The following is a 19,830-nucleotide window of genomic DNA, read 5'->3' on the forward strand; positions in this document are numbered from 1 at the left end:
TGTTTTCTGAGCTTCTCTGATCTTATCCATCAAAGTAGACTGAATCTCCAATGCTGCTACAAAACCTCTTGGAACTATTTCCAAACATAGATCACGAAGATCCTCTGCTAACTTCTTGGGTAACTCTCCGGTCATGAGCGTGTTGACATGGCTCTTGCGGCTCAACGCATCGGCTACTACGTTAGCCTTCCCTGGGTGATAATGCAATCTCATATCATAATCCTTAATGAGCTCCAACCATCTCCTTTGCCTGAGATTCAACTCCTTCTGCGTGAAAATGTACTTCAAACTCCTGTGATCCGTGTACACCTCACAATGGTTTCCGATGCTCCATGTCTTCAATGCATGCACTACGGCTGCTAACTCCAAATCATGTGTAGCATAATTCAACTCATGGGGTTTAAGCTGTCATGAGGCATATGAAACAACTCTTCCCTCCTGCATTAGCACTGCTCCAAGTCCTCGACGAGAAGCGTCGCAATATACTTCATAATCCTTGCGTTGATCTGGCAGAATCAACACTGGCGCTGTAACCAAACGTTTCCTCAATTCCTGGAAACTAGCCTCACATTCCTTAGTCCAAATGAATTTGGTGTCCTTCTTCAACAACTCCGTCATAGGCTTTGCAATCTTCGAGAAATTCTCGATGAATCTCCGGTAATATCCTGCGAGTCCAAGAAAACTCCGGATTTCTCCAACTGTCATGGGTGCTTCCCAATTTGTCACAGTGTTAACCCTGGTGGGATCTACTGCTATTCCTTCTCCGGATATAACATGTCCAAGGAATCCAACTTCCTTTAACCAAAACTCGCACTTGCTGAACTTGGCATATAACTGATGTTCTCTGAGCTTTCCAAGTACCAAACGCAAATGCTCCTTATGATCTTCTTCATTCTTCGAATAGACCAGAATATCATCAATGATCACTACGACGAACTTATCCAAAAACTCCATAAACACTTTGTTCATCATGTTCATGAAATAGGCAGGTGCGTTAGTCAGGCCAAATGACATAATGGTGTACTCATATAGCCCATACCTTGTGGTAAAAGCTGTCTTGGGTATATCCTGCTCTCGAATCTTCAACTGGTGGTATCCTGATCGCAAATCAATCTTGGAAAATACTTTAGCTCCTTGTAGTCGGTCAAACAGATCATTGATCATCGGCAGTGGGTACTTGTTCTTGATTGTTACTTCATTCAATCCACGATAATCAACAACCATCCTCAATGATCCATCTTTCTTCTCCACTAGAAGTACGGGTGATCCCCAAGGTGACGAACTTGGGCGAATATATCCTTTATCCAGTAACTCCTTAATCTTCTTCTTAATTTCTTCCAAATCCTTAGCGGGCATCCTGTACGGTCTCTTCGATATTGGCCCAGTGCCTGGCAAAAGCTCAATCAAAAACTCGATGTCTCTATCCGGTGGCATGCCTGGCAACTCCTCTGGAAATACGTCAGGGAATTCCTTCACCACTGGTACTTCCTCCTGTACATCTCCTGATAAGGAATTCACTTGAGTCCTCTTCGGCACATGTCGGGATACATACTTAATCCTTCATCCTTCTGGGGTAGTAAGCAAAATCGTCTTACTGGCGCAATCGATGTTTCCTCCATACATCGATAGCCAATCCATTCCCAAAATCACATCCAAACCTTGTGACTCCAAAACTATTAGGTCTGAGGGGAAACCATGCCTACCTATGGCCAATGGCAACTGAAAACATCCTTGGCTTGCCATATACTCTGCTCTTGGCGAGGTTACTAACATAGGTGTTCTAAGAACTTTGGTGGGCAACTTAAACTTATCCACAAATCCCCTTGATATATATGAATGTGATGGACCAGTATAAAAAAGAACGATTGCAGTAAATGACTTAACCAAGAACTTACCTATTACTGCATCAGGCTGTGCTTCAACCTCCTCCACATTAACGTGGTTCACCTGTCCCCTGTTGAAAGGGTTCGGCTTCTTCCCCAAGCTTCCATTGCCATTTGCATTCTTTGCTTCTGGACAATCGGTGGCATAATGTCCAGTCTTCTGGCACTTGAAACAGGTAACGTGGCTTAGATCCCTCTTGGCTGGGGTTGATGGGTTGGTACGGTTCTGTCCATTGCTTCCTCCGTTCCCATTGCCATTCTTGGGGCCACTATGATTGTGCGAACTTCCTCCATTGTGATTGTGACCTCCATGGTTATGCTGAAGGTGTCCTCCCGAGTTCGGGGTAAAACGAGGCTTCTGGTGAGATCCTGTACTGTACTTTCCTTGTCCATACTTCCTCTTACGACTCTCAATCTGCTGCTGCTTCCCTTCAATCATGAGAGCTCTATCTACCAACTCCTGGTAGTTGTTAAAAGTTGGCACCATCAACTGCATGCTCAGCTCATCATTCAGTCCTTCCAGAAACTTCTCCTGCTTAGCTGCATCCGTAGCAACGTCATCTGGGGCATAACGTGCTAACTTACTAAAATCCTCCATGTACTGGCCAACGGTACGCCCTCCTTGGCGTAAGTTGTGAAACTCACGCTTCTTTATGGCCATAGCTCCTGCTAAAACATGGGCAGTACGGAAAGCTTGCTGAAACTGGTCCCATGTGACAGTGTCAATGGGGTGAGTGGCTGTGTAATTCTCCCACCATGATGCTGCGGGTCCATCAAGCTGATGTGCGGCAAAACGCACTCTCTCCGCATCTGTGCATCCTGCAGTGGTCAGCTCCCTTCCAACCTTGCGGAGCCAATCATCTGCCACAATCGGCTCGGTGCTACTGGAAAACACCGGCGGATTCAGCCTAAGAAATCGGGCTAAGTGATCAACAGGTGGTGGTGGTGGTGGGTTGTTGTTGTTGTTGCCTTGGTTTTGAACTAGCACTTGCATCAGGGCATTCTGCTGCTGAATCAACTGAGTGATCTCCGGTGGGAAAACAAATCCGGGGTCGTGTCTCGGAGGCATCTGATGGTTTAGAAAAGATGAGAAAATAGAATAGAATGAGGTCTAGAGGGAAAACACTACCCATATGCACATGAGACAAACACAATCATATCACTCCAATCAATTCAAACAAGGTATACAATCGATCTAACTATCATTACAAAGTGCTTGGACTATAATATATACATGGTGGAATACTACTACTAATTTGGTGGTTTACTAGAAAAATTGCTCAGTCGAAGACTACATGATATCTGCTCCGGCTTCATCCTCCAAATCATCCTCACTGGGGTCCGAGTCGGTGTCGTCAATGATGTAATTCTCCGGGCAAGTAGAATCGTCATCATCTCCTCCTGGTGCTGGGTCTCCCATGAAAACTCCTAGCTTCTTTGTCAGGTCGTCATTCTTCTCCACTAGTGCGACGATTTCCTCCATATAATCCTCGCGTGTAGCCTTGAGTTCTTCCTCCAGTTCCATGATCCTAATCTTTGCCTTCTTCAGTTCTATCCTGTCTGCGCACATCTGGTTCTCCTGGCGATGAATGTGCTGGTTTAACTCCTGGATGAAAGCTGCAATAGATCTATCCTTCCTGGTACTGATCATATCCCGTTGCTCGTCTCGGCGCCCACAAATCTGATAGATAGTATCCTTGAGATCATTGTGGTACACTTCTCCAATGCGTCCCATGGTGATGTGGGCTGCCATGCTCTTTCCTGGACTCCAGGTTGGTGCATCAAAGGAAAACTCTATGGGCTCAGTGATTGGCGTGAACGTCCTTCCTGGAACTTGAACTTGAATCATCCAGCGCTCCTCTTCTGGTAGTGTGGCGTTGTAGGTTCCGGTGAAGCTTGGTATTCCGATGTTCAGGTACTTAGTAACTTCCTTCAAGTGTCGTCCAAAAGGTGTATCCTCATCTGGTTGCGCGAACTTGTTCCTTGCATCCGCCATCCTAAAAGAGTGGAAGAAAGGAGAGGAGTCAGAAATGAGAAGAGAGTAGTGATCTAGGGCTTTAGCTTAGTGGTCGTGTCCTACAGTCAGCGTGTGCTCTGTTACCATCTCTGTAGCGACCAGACCACAAACAGTCTAGTCTCTGTGCATCAGTGTCATCCCTGGATCAGTAATGCTGACATGCACAGTACTTTGAAGGATCTATAACAGAGTAGGAATCACACACTTATTACATCGAATAGTTCAAGAGAACTCAATACAATAAATATAGCTTAAGGCCATCTAAAATACGATAACAGCGGAAGGCTTGGAAGATAAAGTGAGTCCATCAACTCCAACGGCATCACTGAGTATAAGACCACGACCTAAGGCTCCTTACTCATTGTTTGAAAAGTCTGCAACATGATACGTTGCAGCCCGAAAACGGGTCAGCACATGGAATATGCTAGCAAAGTAACACATAGAGAGTAATGAACAGAATAATGCTATCACTACATGCATATTTGGCTGGTGGAAAGCTCTATGGTTACAGTTTTGCGAAAAGCCAATTTTTCCCTACCACAAAGGAATAAATTTTATTTAACTATCATGGTGGTTGTTAAACATTGAGAAGGTACCTCCAACTCAATCCCAATAAGAACGTGATTAACCCAATCAAATTAAATTAAGTAACATGATGATGAGATTCACATGATAATCCAAGAACTAGATACTCAAGATGTCCATAACCGGGGACATGGCTAATCATGATTAGTTTGTACACTCTGCAGAGGTTTGTGCACTTTTCCCCACAAGACTCGATCGCCTCCGCTTGATTTCTCGCACTACATGGTGTTTGAGAAACGGATGACCGAGACACAGTCTTTCAGAAACACTACTCTTTACTCCGGGTGGACAGTTACACCTACTTTCCCCTACATCTGCTAGCCCACCTCTTCAAGAGGTCATGTAACCTACTCAACTATGCTAGAGCCCATAATAGCTTGTGGCTGCACACGGAAGTTTCTAGCATGAATAATCTCATGATCCCTTTGAGTCTGGGTGGCGGTCCATAGGATGATCAAACGGGTACTCCGGGATATCCAAAAATACAGGCAACACTGGTTTCTCCAGGTGCCTCAATCCACCCAGATGTAAATTAAAGTAGCCACATTAAGTTGAACCATAAATTAATAATCTCACATCTGTCATGAAGAATTCACTCAAATCCAATCCACGTCTACGAGCATAGCATAACAATATAAGCAAGCGTAGAAGTAACTCCCAAAGGTTTGATAGTAAACATGACAATAGGTACTACCTCATCTACTTCCCAAAACCCACATATTAATCAGATCATAATCATGCAACTGTTTGAGGATTGATCTAATGCAATAAAACTGGGTGATGAAAAGTATGATCAAAGTGTTACTTGCCTGGCTGATGATCCGTGAAACCTAGAGACTCGTAGTAGCACGCTTCGCACTTCGGGTACTCTATCGCAAACAAACAATACATACATAAGCAATCAAGCAAGGGTGCACCAAATAAAACTCAAAATAAGAGATCTAACCAGAAAGTTCAACTTAAGAACTCCGGTTTGCAAAAAGAATCAATTCAAACGAAGCAACGAAGGTCAAACGGCTAAAGAAACAAGTTTCGTTTACTAATCTGGACCTAAGTCAAATTTTACAGTAGCAAAAACTTGTTTGAGTTGGTTAAACGGAAAGAGAATTTCGATAAACGAGCGAAAAGTTATACTAAAATGGAAAACAGATCGGAAATCGCGATCAGGAATAATCGCGGAAAATCCGAGAAAAAGAAAAACTGATGAACAGGCTAATGATCGAACGTTCGCTGTCTGTAAAAAAAGAAAACCGTTTGTTAAAACGAACGAATGAACGGGCGTTCGCTATTTAACTAAACCGGAAAAAAATAAACCGATCTAATATAAAAAAAATGCATCTCGGTTTCGAAATAAAACCGAACGGTTTTTCGAGAAAAAACGGCGGCTACCTCAGTTCGCGTGACGGCGGCGGCGGCGAGCGACTCCGGTGGGTGGTGGCGGCGGGCGAGAGGCGGCGGGGCTTCGGCGGGTGGTGGGTCGGGCGGCGGGGAGACGCGGGCGGCGGCGCGGGGCGGCGGCGGCGCGGGCGGCGTCGGCGGCTAGGGTTTCGGGGCGGCGGCGACTTGGGCTGAGGCGGGGCTCGGGCCGCGGCTTTAAAGGCCGGCCGGGCTGAGGTGTCCGGGTCGGACACTGCCCGTAAGGCGGTTGACTTTTAAAAAAAAATTGGACATGCAGAAAAAGTAAGAAAAGAAATACTAAACAGACTCCAAAAATCCCGAGATAAATTTTCCCTGTCCTCTAAAAATAAGCCGGACAAGATGAACATTTATTTGGGCCTAAAATGCAATTTTGAAAAATGCGTATTTTTCCTAATTCGAATAAAATCAAATAAAATCCAAATAAAATCAAATATTTGTTTTTAATATTTTCCTCCAATATTTCATTATTTGTGGAGAAGTCATTTTATCCCCTCTCATATATTTTGATATGAAATATTTTCAGAGAGAAAAATAATTAAAACAAATGATCCTATTTTCAAAATTTGAGAAAACCCAAATATGAAAATAACGAAATCCCCAACTCTCTCCGTGGGTCCTTGAGTTGCGTGAAATTTCTAGGATCGCAAATCAAAATGCAATAAAATATGATATGCATGATGATCTAATGTATAACATTCCAAATTGAAATTTTGGGATGTTACAAGAAACTTTATTGAGAACTAACAAACCATAATCTCAGTCATTGAGGTAATTGCAATTTATCATAACATCAGAAAGAGTCAATATAAGAGCTTTTCAGCAAGTCCACATACTCAACTATCATTTAGTCTTTCACAATTGTTAACACTCACGCAATACTTGTGGTTACAAAGTTTTAATCGGACATAGAGAAAGATAGGGGCTTAGAGTTTCGCCTCCCAACCTTTTACCTCAAGGGTAATGTCAACAATAATAGTTCATGCCAACTTACATCCAATTGGATATATATATCAGGATCTTTCCAACACAAGGTGCTTGCTAAAGGATAAAATGTAAAAAGGAAAGGTGAAGATCACCATGACTCTTGCATAAGGGTAAGAGATAAAAGTAAAAGATAGGCCCTTCGCAGAGGGGAGCAGAGGTTGTCATGCGCTTTCATGGTTGGATGCATGAAATCTTAATGCAAAAAAACGTCATTTTATATTGCCACTTGTGATATGGACCTTTATTATGCAGTCCGTCGCTTTTATTTCTTCAACATCACAAGATCGTATAAAGCTTATTTTCTTCACACTAATAAATCATACATATTTAGAGAGCAATTTTTATTGCTTGCACCGATGACAACTTACTTGTAGCGACCCGACCTCAAACGGTCAAGTCTCTGTGCTTCCGTGTCATCCCTGGATCGGTAATGCTGACACACACAGTACACGAAGGAGTTATAACAGAGTAGCAATCACACACTTATTACATCGAATGTCTCAAAAGAGAACTTATTACAATAAATATGGCTTAAGGCCATCTAATACGATAACATCGGAAGGCTTGGAAGATAAAGTGAGTCCATCAACTCCAACGACATAGCTGAGCTGCACGGCAACGACCTAAAGAACCTTACTCCTCGTCTGAAAAGTCTCCAACATAATACATTGCAGCCCGAAACGGGTCAGCACATGGAATATGCTGGCAATATAACACAATAGAGCAAGAACAGAATAATGCTATCACTACATGCATATTTGGCTGGTGGAAAGCTCTATGGTTATAGTTTTTGCGAAAAGCCAATTTTTCCCTACAACAAAGGAATAGATTTTATTTAACTATCATGGTAGTTGAAACATCATTGAGAAGGTTCCTCCAACTCAATCCCAATTAAAGTAATTATGAACCCAACAATATTAATTTAGAGTTATGAGATACTTAGGATACTCCAAGTACTAGATACTCAAGATTGTCCATAACCGGGGACACGGCTAACCATGATTAGATTGTACACTCTGCAGAGGTTTGCGCACTTTTCCCCACAAGACTCGACCGCCTCTGTTGGATTTCTCGCACTACATGGTGTTTGAGAAACGGATGTCCGAGACACAGTCTTTCAGAAACATTAACTCTTTACTCCGGGCAGACCATACCAAACCTACATCCCTCTACCTGCTGATCCACCTCTTCAAGAGCTCACGCAACTTACTCAACTATGCTAGAGCCCATAATAGCTTGTGGCTGCACACGGAAGTTTCTAGCATGAAAATATCTCAGTTCCCTTTGAGCCTGGGTGGCGGACCTTAGGATGATCACACGGGTACTCCGGGATATCCTAGGACAACACTGGATTCTCCAGGTGCCCGACAAGCAATCCACCCAGATGTGTATTAAAGTTGCCACCTTAAGTTGAACCATTAATTAACAATCTCACATCTGTCATGGATTCACTCACCCAAACCACGTCTACGAGCATAACATAGCAATATAAGCAATACGTAGAAGTAACTACCAAGGGTTTGATAGTAACAGGGCAATAGGTTCTACCTCATCAACTACTTCCCAATACACATGTTAATCACATCCTAATCATGCAATGTTTGAGGGTTGAAACTAATGCATAAAAACTGGGTATGAAAAGAGTATGATCAATGTGTTACTTGCCTTGCTGACGATCCGCAAAACCTAGGGACTCGTAGTAGCACGCTTCGCACTTTGGGAATTCTATCACAAACAAACAATAGCATACATAAGCAATCAAGCCAAGAAGCATGGGTAAATCTCAAATAAGAAGAACTAACCAGAAAGTTCAACTTAAGAACTCCGGTTTGCAAAAAGAATCAAATCAAACGGAGCAACGAAACTCAAACTGCGAAAGAAACAAGATCCGTTTACTAATCTGGACTAAAGTCAAATTTTACAGTACCAAAATCTTGTTCAAGTTGATTAAACAGAAAGAGAGTTTCGATACGAAGATCTAGGCGCTTGAATCGCCTGATTCCGATAAATGAGCGAAAAGATAAACTGAAATGAAAATCGATCCGAAATCGCGATCGAAAATAATCACGGAAAATCCAAGAAAAAGAAAACTGACGAACAGGCTAACAAACAAACGTTCGTTGTCTGTAGCTAACGAGCGAAAACCGTTCGTTAAAACGAACGTACGGACGAACGTCCGCTAAATAAACTAAAACCGAGAAAACCGGCGAACCGATCTTAAAAAAACGAACTAGGGTTTAAAAAAACGGATCGGTTTTAGAATAAAACCGAACGGCGGTGGCGGCGGCGTATACCTCCGGCGAGGCTCCGACGAGGCGGGGCGGCTCCGGCGAGGTGGGGCTGCGGCGGCGGGGTGCGCGAGCGGCAACGGCAGGCGGCGGCGTGGCGCTAGGCTGCGGGGCGGCGACGGCAGCGGTGGCGCGGGCTAGGCGGCGGGCGGCGGGGTTCGCTGGTGGTGGGGGGGTCCGGGGCGGCGTATTTAAAGGAGGGGGGCTTGCTTGGGGGAGGGGGCAAGGCGGCGCGGGGAGGAGTCCCGGCCGGACTCGGGTCGGGCGGCGGCGCCGGCGCGGTCTCCTGGAGGGAGACGAGGCGTGGGGCGGTGGGCCGGCTCGGCTGGGCTTCGGCCCAGTCGGGCGCTGGAGTTTTTTTTAAAATAATTTTGCCGAAACTTAAATAAATCCTATAAAATAAAATAAAAATCTAAAAATGCGAAAACAAATTTCCACCGTCTAAATAAAATATTTAGAATGAGATGAACATTTTCTTGGCCCTAAAAATGCAACTTTGAAAAACGTGCAATTTTTCTAATTCAAATAAAATAACAATAAAATCCGAATAAAATCAAATATTTGATTTTAATATTTTCCTCCAATATTTCAATTATTTTGGAGAAGTCATATTATCTCCTCTCATATATTTTAATATGAAATATTTTCGGAGAGAAAAATAATTAAAACCAAAATCCTCATTTCAATATTTGATAAGATTCAAATACTAAAACAGTGAAATCCCCAACTCTCTCCGAGGGTCCTTGAGCTGCTTAGGATTTCGAGGATCGCGAAAGAAATGCAATAAAATATGATATGCATGGATGATCTATGTATAACATTCCAAATTGAAAATTTGGGATGTTACATTACTTGAAGGATCTTACTCAATCCATAGGTAGATATGGTGGACTCTTATGGCAAAACTGGGTTTAAGGGTGTTTGGAAGCACAAGTAGTATCTCTACTTGGTGCAAAGAATCTGGCTAGCATGAGGGAGAAAGGCAAGCTCAACATGTTGGATGATCCATGACAATATACTTTATTTCGGATGTAAGAAAACATAATCCATTACGTTGTCTTCCTTGTCCAACATCAACTCTTTAGCATGTCATACTTTAATGAGTGCTCACAATCATAAAAGATGTCCAAGATAGTATATTTATATGTGAAACCTCTCTTTCTTTATTATTTCCTATTAATTGCAACGATGACCAAAGCTATGTTTGTCAACTCTCAACAACTTTTAATCATCATACTCTTTATATGTGAAGTCATTACTCTCCATAAGATCAATATGATCTCTTTATTTCTTTTTATTCTTTCTTTTCTTTTATTCCCTCAAGATCATAGCAAGATAATCAAGCCCTTGACTCAACACTAATCTTTATTATATAGCTCACGGACTCGATTACATAAAGGGATCATAAGGCAAAACTCAAAACTAAATCATACTAAAATTTTATTCTACTGGATCAAGATATTACTAAAAGGATCGAACTAAGAAAAACGGTAAAGATAGGAGTGTGATGGTGATACGATACCGGGGCACCTACCCCAAGCTTGGCAGTTGCCAAGGGGAGTGCCCATACCCATGTGATTATATCTCTTTCCTCAGGGTGAAGAAGATGGTGGAGTTGTTGATGATGTGGGCTTGTCGTCCATCTTCCAAGGCATAGGCTCACCATCATAGAAGGATGATCGAGTCTCCGGGATCCTCAAATCTGCAGCCAAACTCATCCTCTTGAATCTATATTCATACTCACAGTTTTGGTTTTGCAGGTCATAGATTTGGGCTTGGAGATGCTCGATCTTCTCGTGAAGCTTGAAGATGGTCTCCCCAATGTTCTTGGCATCCAGCTTGTGGTTGGTGGTGAACTCTACGATCATCATGTGGTTGGCGTTGAGTCCACGTTCCACCATCCCCTGGCACTTGAAAACATGTTGTTCCATTGCTTCGAGCCTCGTCTCCACGCTTCCGGTCCTCCTTGGTCCCTCAACATCGCGGATGTGCAGCAACCCATCACGCATCTCAATGGTTTGAGGGTGTTGCAGCAGCTCTGCGAGGTAGGGGTTGATGACCTTCTCGAAGAACTTGTCCTTGGGGGCGCTTGGAGACGTCATGGTGATCTAGATCTGTCAGAAAAACAGCTTGAAACGAAAGCAGAGGATATTTGCGTGATAGGGCGGTCAAAACGTTCAAGAGATTATATAATGAATTTTTATCGACCGAAAGAAGTATCGTGCAAGAAAACAGAGTCCGGAGAGCACACGAGGTGCCCACGAGGTAGGGAGGCGCGCCCAGGGGGTAGGGCGCGCCTCCCACCCTCGTGGAAGCCTCGTGTCCTTCCCAGACTGCTTCTTATTTTCCTATTTTTCTAAATATTCCAAAACAGAGAAAAATTGCCATTAGAACTGTTTTGGAGTCGGTTTACTTACCGTACGACATACCTATTCCTTTTCGGAGTCTGAAACGTTCTGGAAAGTGTCTCTTATGTATTCCTCCGGGGTTACGGTTTGAATAATATTAGTATCAACATTTATAGGATTACCTCAGATATAATGTTTGATTCTTTGACCGTTCACCACTTTCGGATTTGTGCCTTCGAAGTTGTTGATTTTTATGGCACCAGAACGATAGACCTCCTCGATAACGTAAGGACCTTCCCATTTAGAGAGAAGTTTTCCTGCAAAAAATCTTAAACGAGAGTTGTATAGCAACACATAATCACCTACATTAAACTCACGCTTTTGTATCCTTTGGTCATGCCATCTTTTAACTTTTTCTTTAAACAACTTGGCATTTTCATAGGCTTGGGTTCTCCATTCATCAAGTGAGCTAATGTCAAATAACCTCTTCTCACCGGCAAGTTTGAAATCATAATTGAGTTCTTTAATAGCCCAATATGCCTTATGTTCTAGTTCGAGAGGTAAGTGACATGCTTTTCCATAAACCATTTTATACGAAGACATACCCATAGGATTTTTATATGCAGTTCTATAGGCCCATAATGCATCATCAAGTTTCTTGGACCAATTCTTTCTAGATCTATTAGCAGTCTTTTGCAAAATTAATTTGAGCTCTTTATTACTCAATTCTACTTGACCACTAGACTGTGGGTGATATGGAGATGCAATTCTATGATTAACATCATACTTAGCAAGCATTTTACGGAAATCACCATGAATAAAGTGTGAACCACCATCAGTCATTAAATATCTAGGGACTCCAAACCTCGGAAAAATAATTTCTTTAAGCATCTTAATAGAAGTGTTATGATCAACACTACTAGTTGGAATAGCTTCTACCCACTTAGTAACGTAATCAACAGCAACTAAAATATGTGTATACCCATTAGAGGAAGGAAAAGGTCCCATATAATCGAAGCCCCAAACATCAAATGGTTCAATAACAAGTGAATAATTCATTTGCATTTCTTGACGTCTACTAATATTACCAATTCTTTAACATTCATCAGAAGATAAGACAAACTTACGAGCATCCTTGAAGAGAGTAGGCCAATAAAAACCGGATTGCAATACCTTATGTGCAGTTCTATCTCCAGCATGGTGCCCTCCATAAGCTTCGGAGTGACACTTGCGTAGGACCTGTTCCTGTTCATGCTCAGGTATACAACATCTAATAACACCATCTAATCCTTCTTTATAAAGATGTGGGTCATCCCAAAAGTAATGTCTCAAATCATAGAAAAACCTTTTCTTTTGCTGGTATGTGAAACTAGGTGGTATAAATTTAGCAACAATGTAATTAGCATAATCAGCATACCATGGAGCAGTACGAGAAGCATTTATGACAGCTAATTGTTCATCAGGAAAGCTATCATCAATAGGTAGTGGGTCATCAAGAACATTCTCTAACCTAGACAAGTTGTCTGCAACGGGGTTCTCAGCTCCCTTTCTATCAATAATATGCAAATCAAATTCTTGTAACAAGAGAATCCATCTAATAAGTCTAGGTTTAGCATCTTTCTTTTCCATAAGGTATTTAATAGCAGCATGATCAGTGTGAATAGTTACTTTAGAATCAACAATATAAGGTCTGAACTTATCACAAGCAAAAACAACTGCTAAAAATTCTTTTTCAGTAGTAGCATAATTTCTCTGGGCATTGTCTAGAGTTTTACTAGCATATTGAATAACATTTAATTTCTTATCAACTCTTTGCCCTAGAACAACACCTACAGCATAATCACTAGCATCACACATAATTTCAAAGGGTAAATTCCAATCAGGTGGCTGAACGATAGGTGCAGAAATCAATGCTTTCTTAGGTATTTCAAATGCTTCTACACAATCATCATCAAAGACAAAAGGTATATCTTTTTGTAATGGATTAGTCAGAGGCCGAGAAATTTTTGAGAAGTCCTTAATGAACCTCCTATAAAAACCGGCATGACCAAGAAAACTTCTTATACCTTTGATGTCCTTGGGACATGGCATCTTTTCAATATCATCAACTTTAGCTTTATCCACTTCAATACCTCTTTCAGAAATCTTATGCCCCAAGACAATGCCTTCATTAACCATAAAGTGGCACTTCTCCCAATTCAAGACAAGGTTAGTTTCTTCACATCTCTGCAAAACTCAATCAAGGTTGCTCAAGCAATCATCAAAAGAGGATCCATAAACGGAGAAATCGTCCATGAAAACCTCACAAATCTTTTCACAAAAATCAGAGAATATAGCCATCATGCATCTTCGAAAGGTAGCAGGTGCATTACATAAACCAAAAGGCATACGTCTATAAGCAAAAGTACCGAAAGGGCAAGTACAAGTGGTCTTTGCTTGATCCTCGGCTGACACAGGTATTTGAGAGAAACCAGAATAACCATCTAGAAAGCAAAAATGTGTATGTTTGGATAATCTTTCTAGCATTTGATCAATGAAAGGCAAAGGGTAATGATCCTTTTTAGTAGCTTTATTAATTTACGGAAATCAATTACCATCCTATAACCTGTAATAATTCTTTGCGGAATCAATTCATCTTTATCATTAGGAACGACAGTAATACCTCCCTTCTTAGGGACACAATGGACAGGACTTACCCACTGACTATCAGCAACGGGATAAACTATACCTGCCTCAAGGAGCTTTAATATTTCCTTTCTTACCACTTATTTCATCTTAGGATTTAGCCTTCGTTGGTGATCAATAACGGGTTTGGCGTCTTTCTCCAGATTTATTTTGTGTTGACATAGAGTGGGACTAATGCCCTTAAGATCATCAAGAATATATCCAATAGCAGCGCGATGCTTCTTCAGAGTTTTCAATATTTTTTCTTTCTCCTTCTCTGAAAGGTTAGCACTAATAATAACATGATATATCTTCTTTTCATCAAGATAAGCATATTTAAGAGTATCAGGTAACGGTTTAAGCTCAAACACGGGATCACCCTTGGGTGGAGGAGGATCCCCTAGGATTTCAACAGGCAAATTGTGTTTCAGAATAGGTCCCTGTTTAAATAATACTTCATCTATTTCCCTTCTTTCATTCATAAACGTATTATTTTCATGGTCTAGCAAATATTGTTCTAAAGGATCATTAGGAGGCATAGCAATAGAAGCAAGACCAATAATTTCATCCTTACTAGGCAATTCCTCATCACGGGGTTGTCTACGAAATTTAGAAAAATTAAACTCAAGAGACATATCATCCAAACCAATAGTAACAACATCCTTTTCACAGTCTATCTTAGCAATAAAAGTGTTCAAGAAGGGTCTACCAAATATAATGGGACAAAAGCTATCTTGTGGGGAACCAAGAACAAGAAAATCAGCAGGATATTTTGCCTTCCCACACAAGACCTCAACATCTCTAACAATCCCAATTGGTGAAATAGTATCTCTATTAGCAAGCTTAATGGTAACATCGATATCTTCTATCTCAGCAGGTGCAATATCATGCATAATTTCTTTGTATAAGGAAATAGGTATTGCACTAGCACTAGCACCCATATCACACAAGCCATGATAACAATGATCTCCTATTTTAACAGAAATAACAGGCATGCCTACCACAGGTCTATGTTTATCTTTAGCACCAGGTTTAGCAATTCTAGCAGTTTCATCATAGAAATAAATAACATGCCCATCGATATTATCAGCCAAGAGATCTTTAACAATAGCAATATTAGGTTCAACTGTAACTTGCTCAGGAGGTGTATAAGTTCTAATATTACTTTTACGAACCACAGTTGAAGCTTTAGCATGATCCTTTATTCTAACAGGGAAAGGTGGTTTCTCAACATAGGCAGTAGGAACAATAGGATCATTATAAGTGATAGTCTTTTCTTCAACTTTAATAGGTTCAACTACTTTTACTTCTATTGGAGGATGATATTTAAACCACTTCTCCTTAGGGAGATCAACATGAGTCAAGTCCATATTTAGTGCTAAATTCACGGAAAACATCGGTATCCATAAAAGATTTAACACAATCAAACTTAGGTGTTATACCTGACTCCTTACCTTTGTCGAGATCCCAATCTTCAGAGTTGCGTTTAATTCTTTCCAATAAATTCCATTTGTTTCAATAGTCTTCATCATAAAGGAACCAGTACAAGAAGTATCGAGCATGGAGCGATTGTTGTCAGAAAGCCGACAATAAAAAAATTTGAATAATCATTTCTCTTGAGAGCTCATGATTGGGGCATGAATATAACATTGACTTAAGCCTCCCCCAAGCTTGAGCGATGCTTTCTCCTTCGCGAGGCCAAAAATTATATATATAATTACGATCACGATGAACAAGATGCATAGGATAAAACTTCTGATGAAATTCCAATTTCAATCGCTTGTAGTCCCATGATCCCATATCATCACATAGCCTATACCATGTCAATGCATCTCCCTTCAAAGATAAAGGGAAGACCTTCTTCTTGATAACATCATCGGGCATACCTGCAAGCTTAAATAATCCACAAACTTCATCCACATAGATTAAGTGTAAATCGGGATGCAATGTTCCATCTCCTGCAAACGGATTAGCTAGCAGTTTCTCTATCATACCCGAAGGAATTTCAAAGTAAACATTTTCAATAGGTTCAGTAGGTTGAGGAGAAACTATTTGCTCTACCGGTCGGGGTGAAGATACCCCGAACAAGCCCCTCAAAGGATTACTTTCCATAGTAACAAGTGACAGTAAGTTTCAGCACACTATATAAATTTTTCCTTACCAAATTCCACCTACCAAAGGCGCTTCACTCCCCGGCAACGGCGCCAGAAAAGAGTCTTGATGACCCACAAGTATAGGGGATCTATCGTAGTCCTTTCGATAAGTAAGAGTGTCGAACCCAACGAGGAGCAGAAGGAAATGATAAGCAGTTTTCAGTAAGGTATTCTCTGCAAGCACTGAAATTATCGGTAACAGATAGTTTTGTGATAAGGTAATTGGTAATGAGTAACAAGTAACAAGTGTAAATAAAGTGCAGCAAGATGGCCCTATCCTTTTTGTAGCAAAGGATAAGCCTGGACAATTTCTTATATGAAGGAAAACGCTCCCGAGGACACATGGGAATTATCATCAAGCTAGTTTTCATCACGTTCATATGATTCGCGTTCGTTACTTTGATAATTTGATATGTGGGTGGACCGGTGCTTGGGTGCTGTCCTTACTTGGACAAGCATCCCACTTATGATTAACTCCTATTGCAAGCATCCGCAACTACAAAAGAAGTATTAAGGTAAACCTAACCATAGCATGAAACATATGGATCCAAATCAGCCCCTTACGAAGCAACGCATAAACTAGGGTTTAAGCTTTTGTCACTCTAGCAACCCATCATCTACTTATTACTTCCCAATGCCTTCCTCTAGGCCCAAACAATGGTGAAGTGTCATGTAGTCGACGTTCACATGACACCACTAGAGGAGAGACAACATACATCTCATCAAAATATCGAACGAATACCAAATTCACATGACTACTAATAGCAAGACTTCTCCCATGTCCTCAGGAACAAACGTAACTACTCACAAATCATATTCATGTTCATAATCAGAGGGGTATTAATATGCATAATGGATCTGAACATATGATATTCCACCAAATAAACCAACTAGCATCAACTACAAGGAGTAATCAACACTACTAGCAACCTACAAGTACCAATCTGAGGCTTTGGGACAAAGATTGGATACAAGAGATGAACTAGGGTTTGAGAGGAGATGGTGCTGGTGAAGATGTTGATGGAGATTGACCCCCTCCCGATGAGAGGATCGTTGGTGATGATGATGGCGATGATTTCCCCCTCCCAGAGGGAAGTTTCCCCGGCAGAACAGCTCTGCCGGAGCCCTAGATTGGTTCCGCCAAGGTTCCGCCTCGCGGCGGCGGAGTTTCGTCCCGTAAGCTTGCTTATGATTTTTTCTCGGACGAAAGACTTCATATAGTTGAAGATGGGCACCGGAGGGCCACCAGGGGGCCCACGAGGCAGGGGGCGCGCCCAGGGGGGTGGGCGCGCCCCCCACCCTCGTGGCCAGGGTGTGGGCCCCCTCTGGTATTTTCTTCGCTCAATGTTTTTTATTATTTCCAAAAATAACTTCCGTGGAGTTTCAGGACTTTTGGAGTTGTGCAGAATAGGTCTCTAATATTTGCTCCTTTTCCAGCCCAGAATTCCAGCTGCCGGCATTCTCCCTCTTCATGTAAACCTTGTAAAATAAGAGAGAATAGGCATAAGTATTGTGACATAATGTGTAATAACAGCCCATAATGCAATAAATATCGATATAAAAGCATGATGCAAAATGGACGTATCAATGATATATGCTACACATATCCCCAAGAGGGAGCGCAAGCGCGCACTAAGGGACGTCTATGCCATAGAGCCAGTCGCCCCAAAATTTAACCCATGGTCAGCCTGCCCGATCACTTTTGACCGCAGAGACGATCCGACCAGTATCCGTCACGGAGGTTCGGCAACATTGGTCCTCGATCCAATTATCGACGGATTCCATCTCACACGCGTCCTTATGGATTGCGATAGCAGCCTTAACCTGCTTTATAAGGACACTGTCTGCAAAATGGGTATTGACCCGTCAAGAATCAAACCCACTAAAACCACCTTCAAAGGAGTGATATCCGGCGTAGAAGCCTGTTGCACAGGATCCATAATGCTGGAAGTCATCTTCGGCTCACCAGATAACTTCCGAAGCGAAGACTTGATCTTCGACATCGTCCCCTTCTACAGTGGCTATCATGCACTGCTCGAGCGAACCGCTTTCGCCCGTTTCAATGCAGTCCCGCACTACGCTTATCTAAAGCTCAAGATGCCTGGACCACATGGCGTTATAACAGTCAATGGAAACATGGAGCGCTCCCTCCATACTGAGGAGCATACTGCAGCCCTCGCAGCCGAAGTACAGGGTGGCCTCATTAAGCCGAATACTACATCAGCCGTCAAGCCCTCGAACACTGTCAAACGAGTCCGGTCTACCCTGCAGAATGGAAGTCCGGCTCGTCCAGAGCTAGATTAGCAATTCAGCCTCCGTGAAAGCCCCAACCTGATAGCGGCATATGTACCGTGTGTACATAACTACGCACTGAAGATACCATGGGCAAGGACGGAGGCCTACTAAAAATAAGGTCCACAATACGGTTCGACCCTATCCGGACCCTCATATTTTCCTTTTTTCTTCATATTTTTATTTTTCAGGTTCTTTACAACCCACATCACTTTTTGATGGTACCAAGGGCCCTTTTCCAGGCCCCTTATGTATACTCGATCGTTGATCCTCTCAAAAGATCATACACCAAGGAGAAAAGCGGTGCAGACGTGCGACAGAGTGTCCAAAGGATCTTCAAGATCATCTTTTCCTTTTAGGACCTATATACAACTTTCCCTTGTTTTCGGCATGTAAAATAGCCTCGATGCTTAGGGCATCCTCTGTAAAAATGAGTTTTGACGCATCAATCAGACTATAATGGAAGGAGTTTTCGCCTAACCCTGTTCGGTATTGGCTTATTTCTTAACCTGTGTTCCCATTTTACGTCATATTGACACGTACACCTCGGCATGATTTAAATCGCCAGGGGCTTTATTCGGCCACATATATTTTCCAGAAATAAGAAGCTCGAACACTTTTATAGTATGCTTCAGCATCCCGAATATGGCATTATATGCATCGGCTCCGAATCATGTCTTTGGTCAATAGTTGGGTTGCCCAGCTCTTGTGGTTACTACCTTACGTTCCGCTAGTTCGACTAGGGTAGTAAAGGAAGAACTACTGCGATTGTGTTTCCGGCTCGTCCGGTCAAACACCTCAGTAGAGAAAGCCGAAAACTGACTGTCATGATGCGGCGAGAGCTGGTCAGCCATCCGACGACTTCACATAAATCTTTCGTGATTTTTTCCGTACTACACGAAGGACTGGCTTCGGCTCGGTCATGCGCCTAAGGCATCCAAGTTCGGACAGCCGCATGCGCGCCAGGGGCTAGTTCTAGCTCCACCGTCAAACTCTAGTTCTAGCCCCACCGTCAAACTCTAGTTCTAGCCCCACCGTCAAACTCTATGGCCAAGTGAAAGTGCTAAAGTCGCATAGTCTGATTGCCTAGTTCACTACGTAAATCACCTCCTTTACGGACCAAGACGTTGGGTCAAGAGTGATTACACGTTATTCCGAACACCCCGTAGCATCTACATGAGGGCTGAAGCCGACGAC

Source organism: Aegilops tauschii, chromosome 5, assembly GCF_002575655.3.
Source record: "Aegilops tauschii subsp. strangulata cultivar AL8/78 chromosome 5, Aet v6.0, whole genome shotgun sequence".
Lineage (NCBI taxonomy): Eukaryota > Viridiplantae > Streptophyta > Magnoliopsida > Poales > Poaceae > Aegilops > Aegilops tauschii.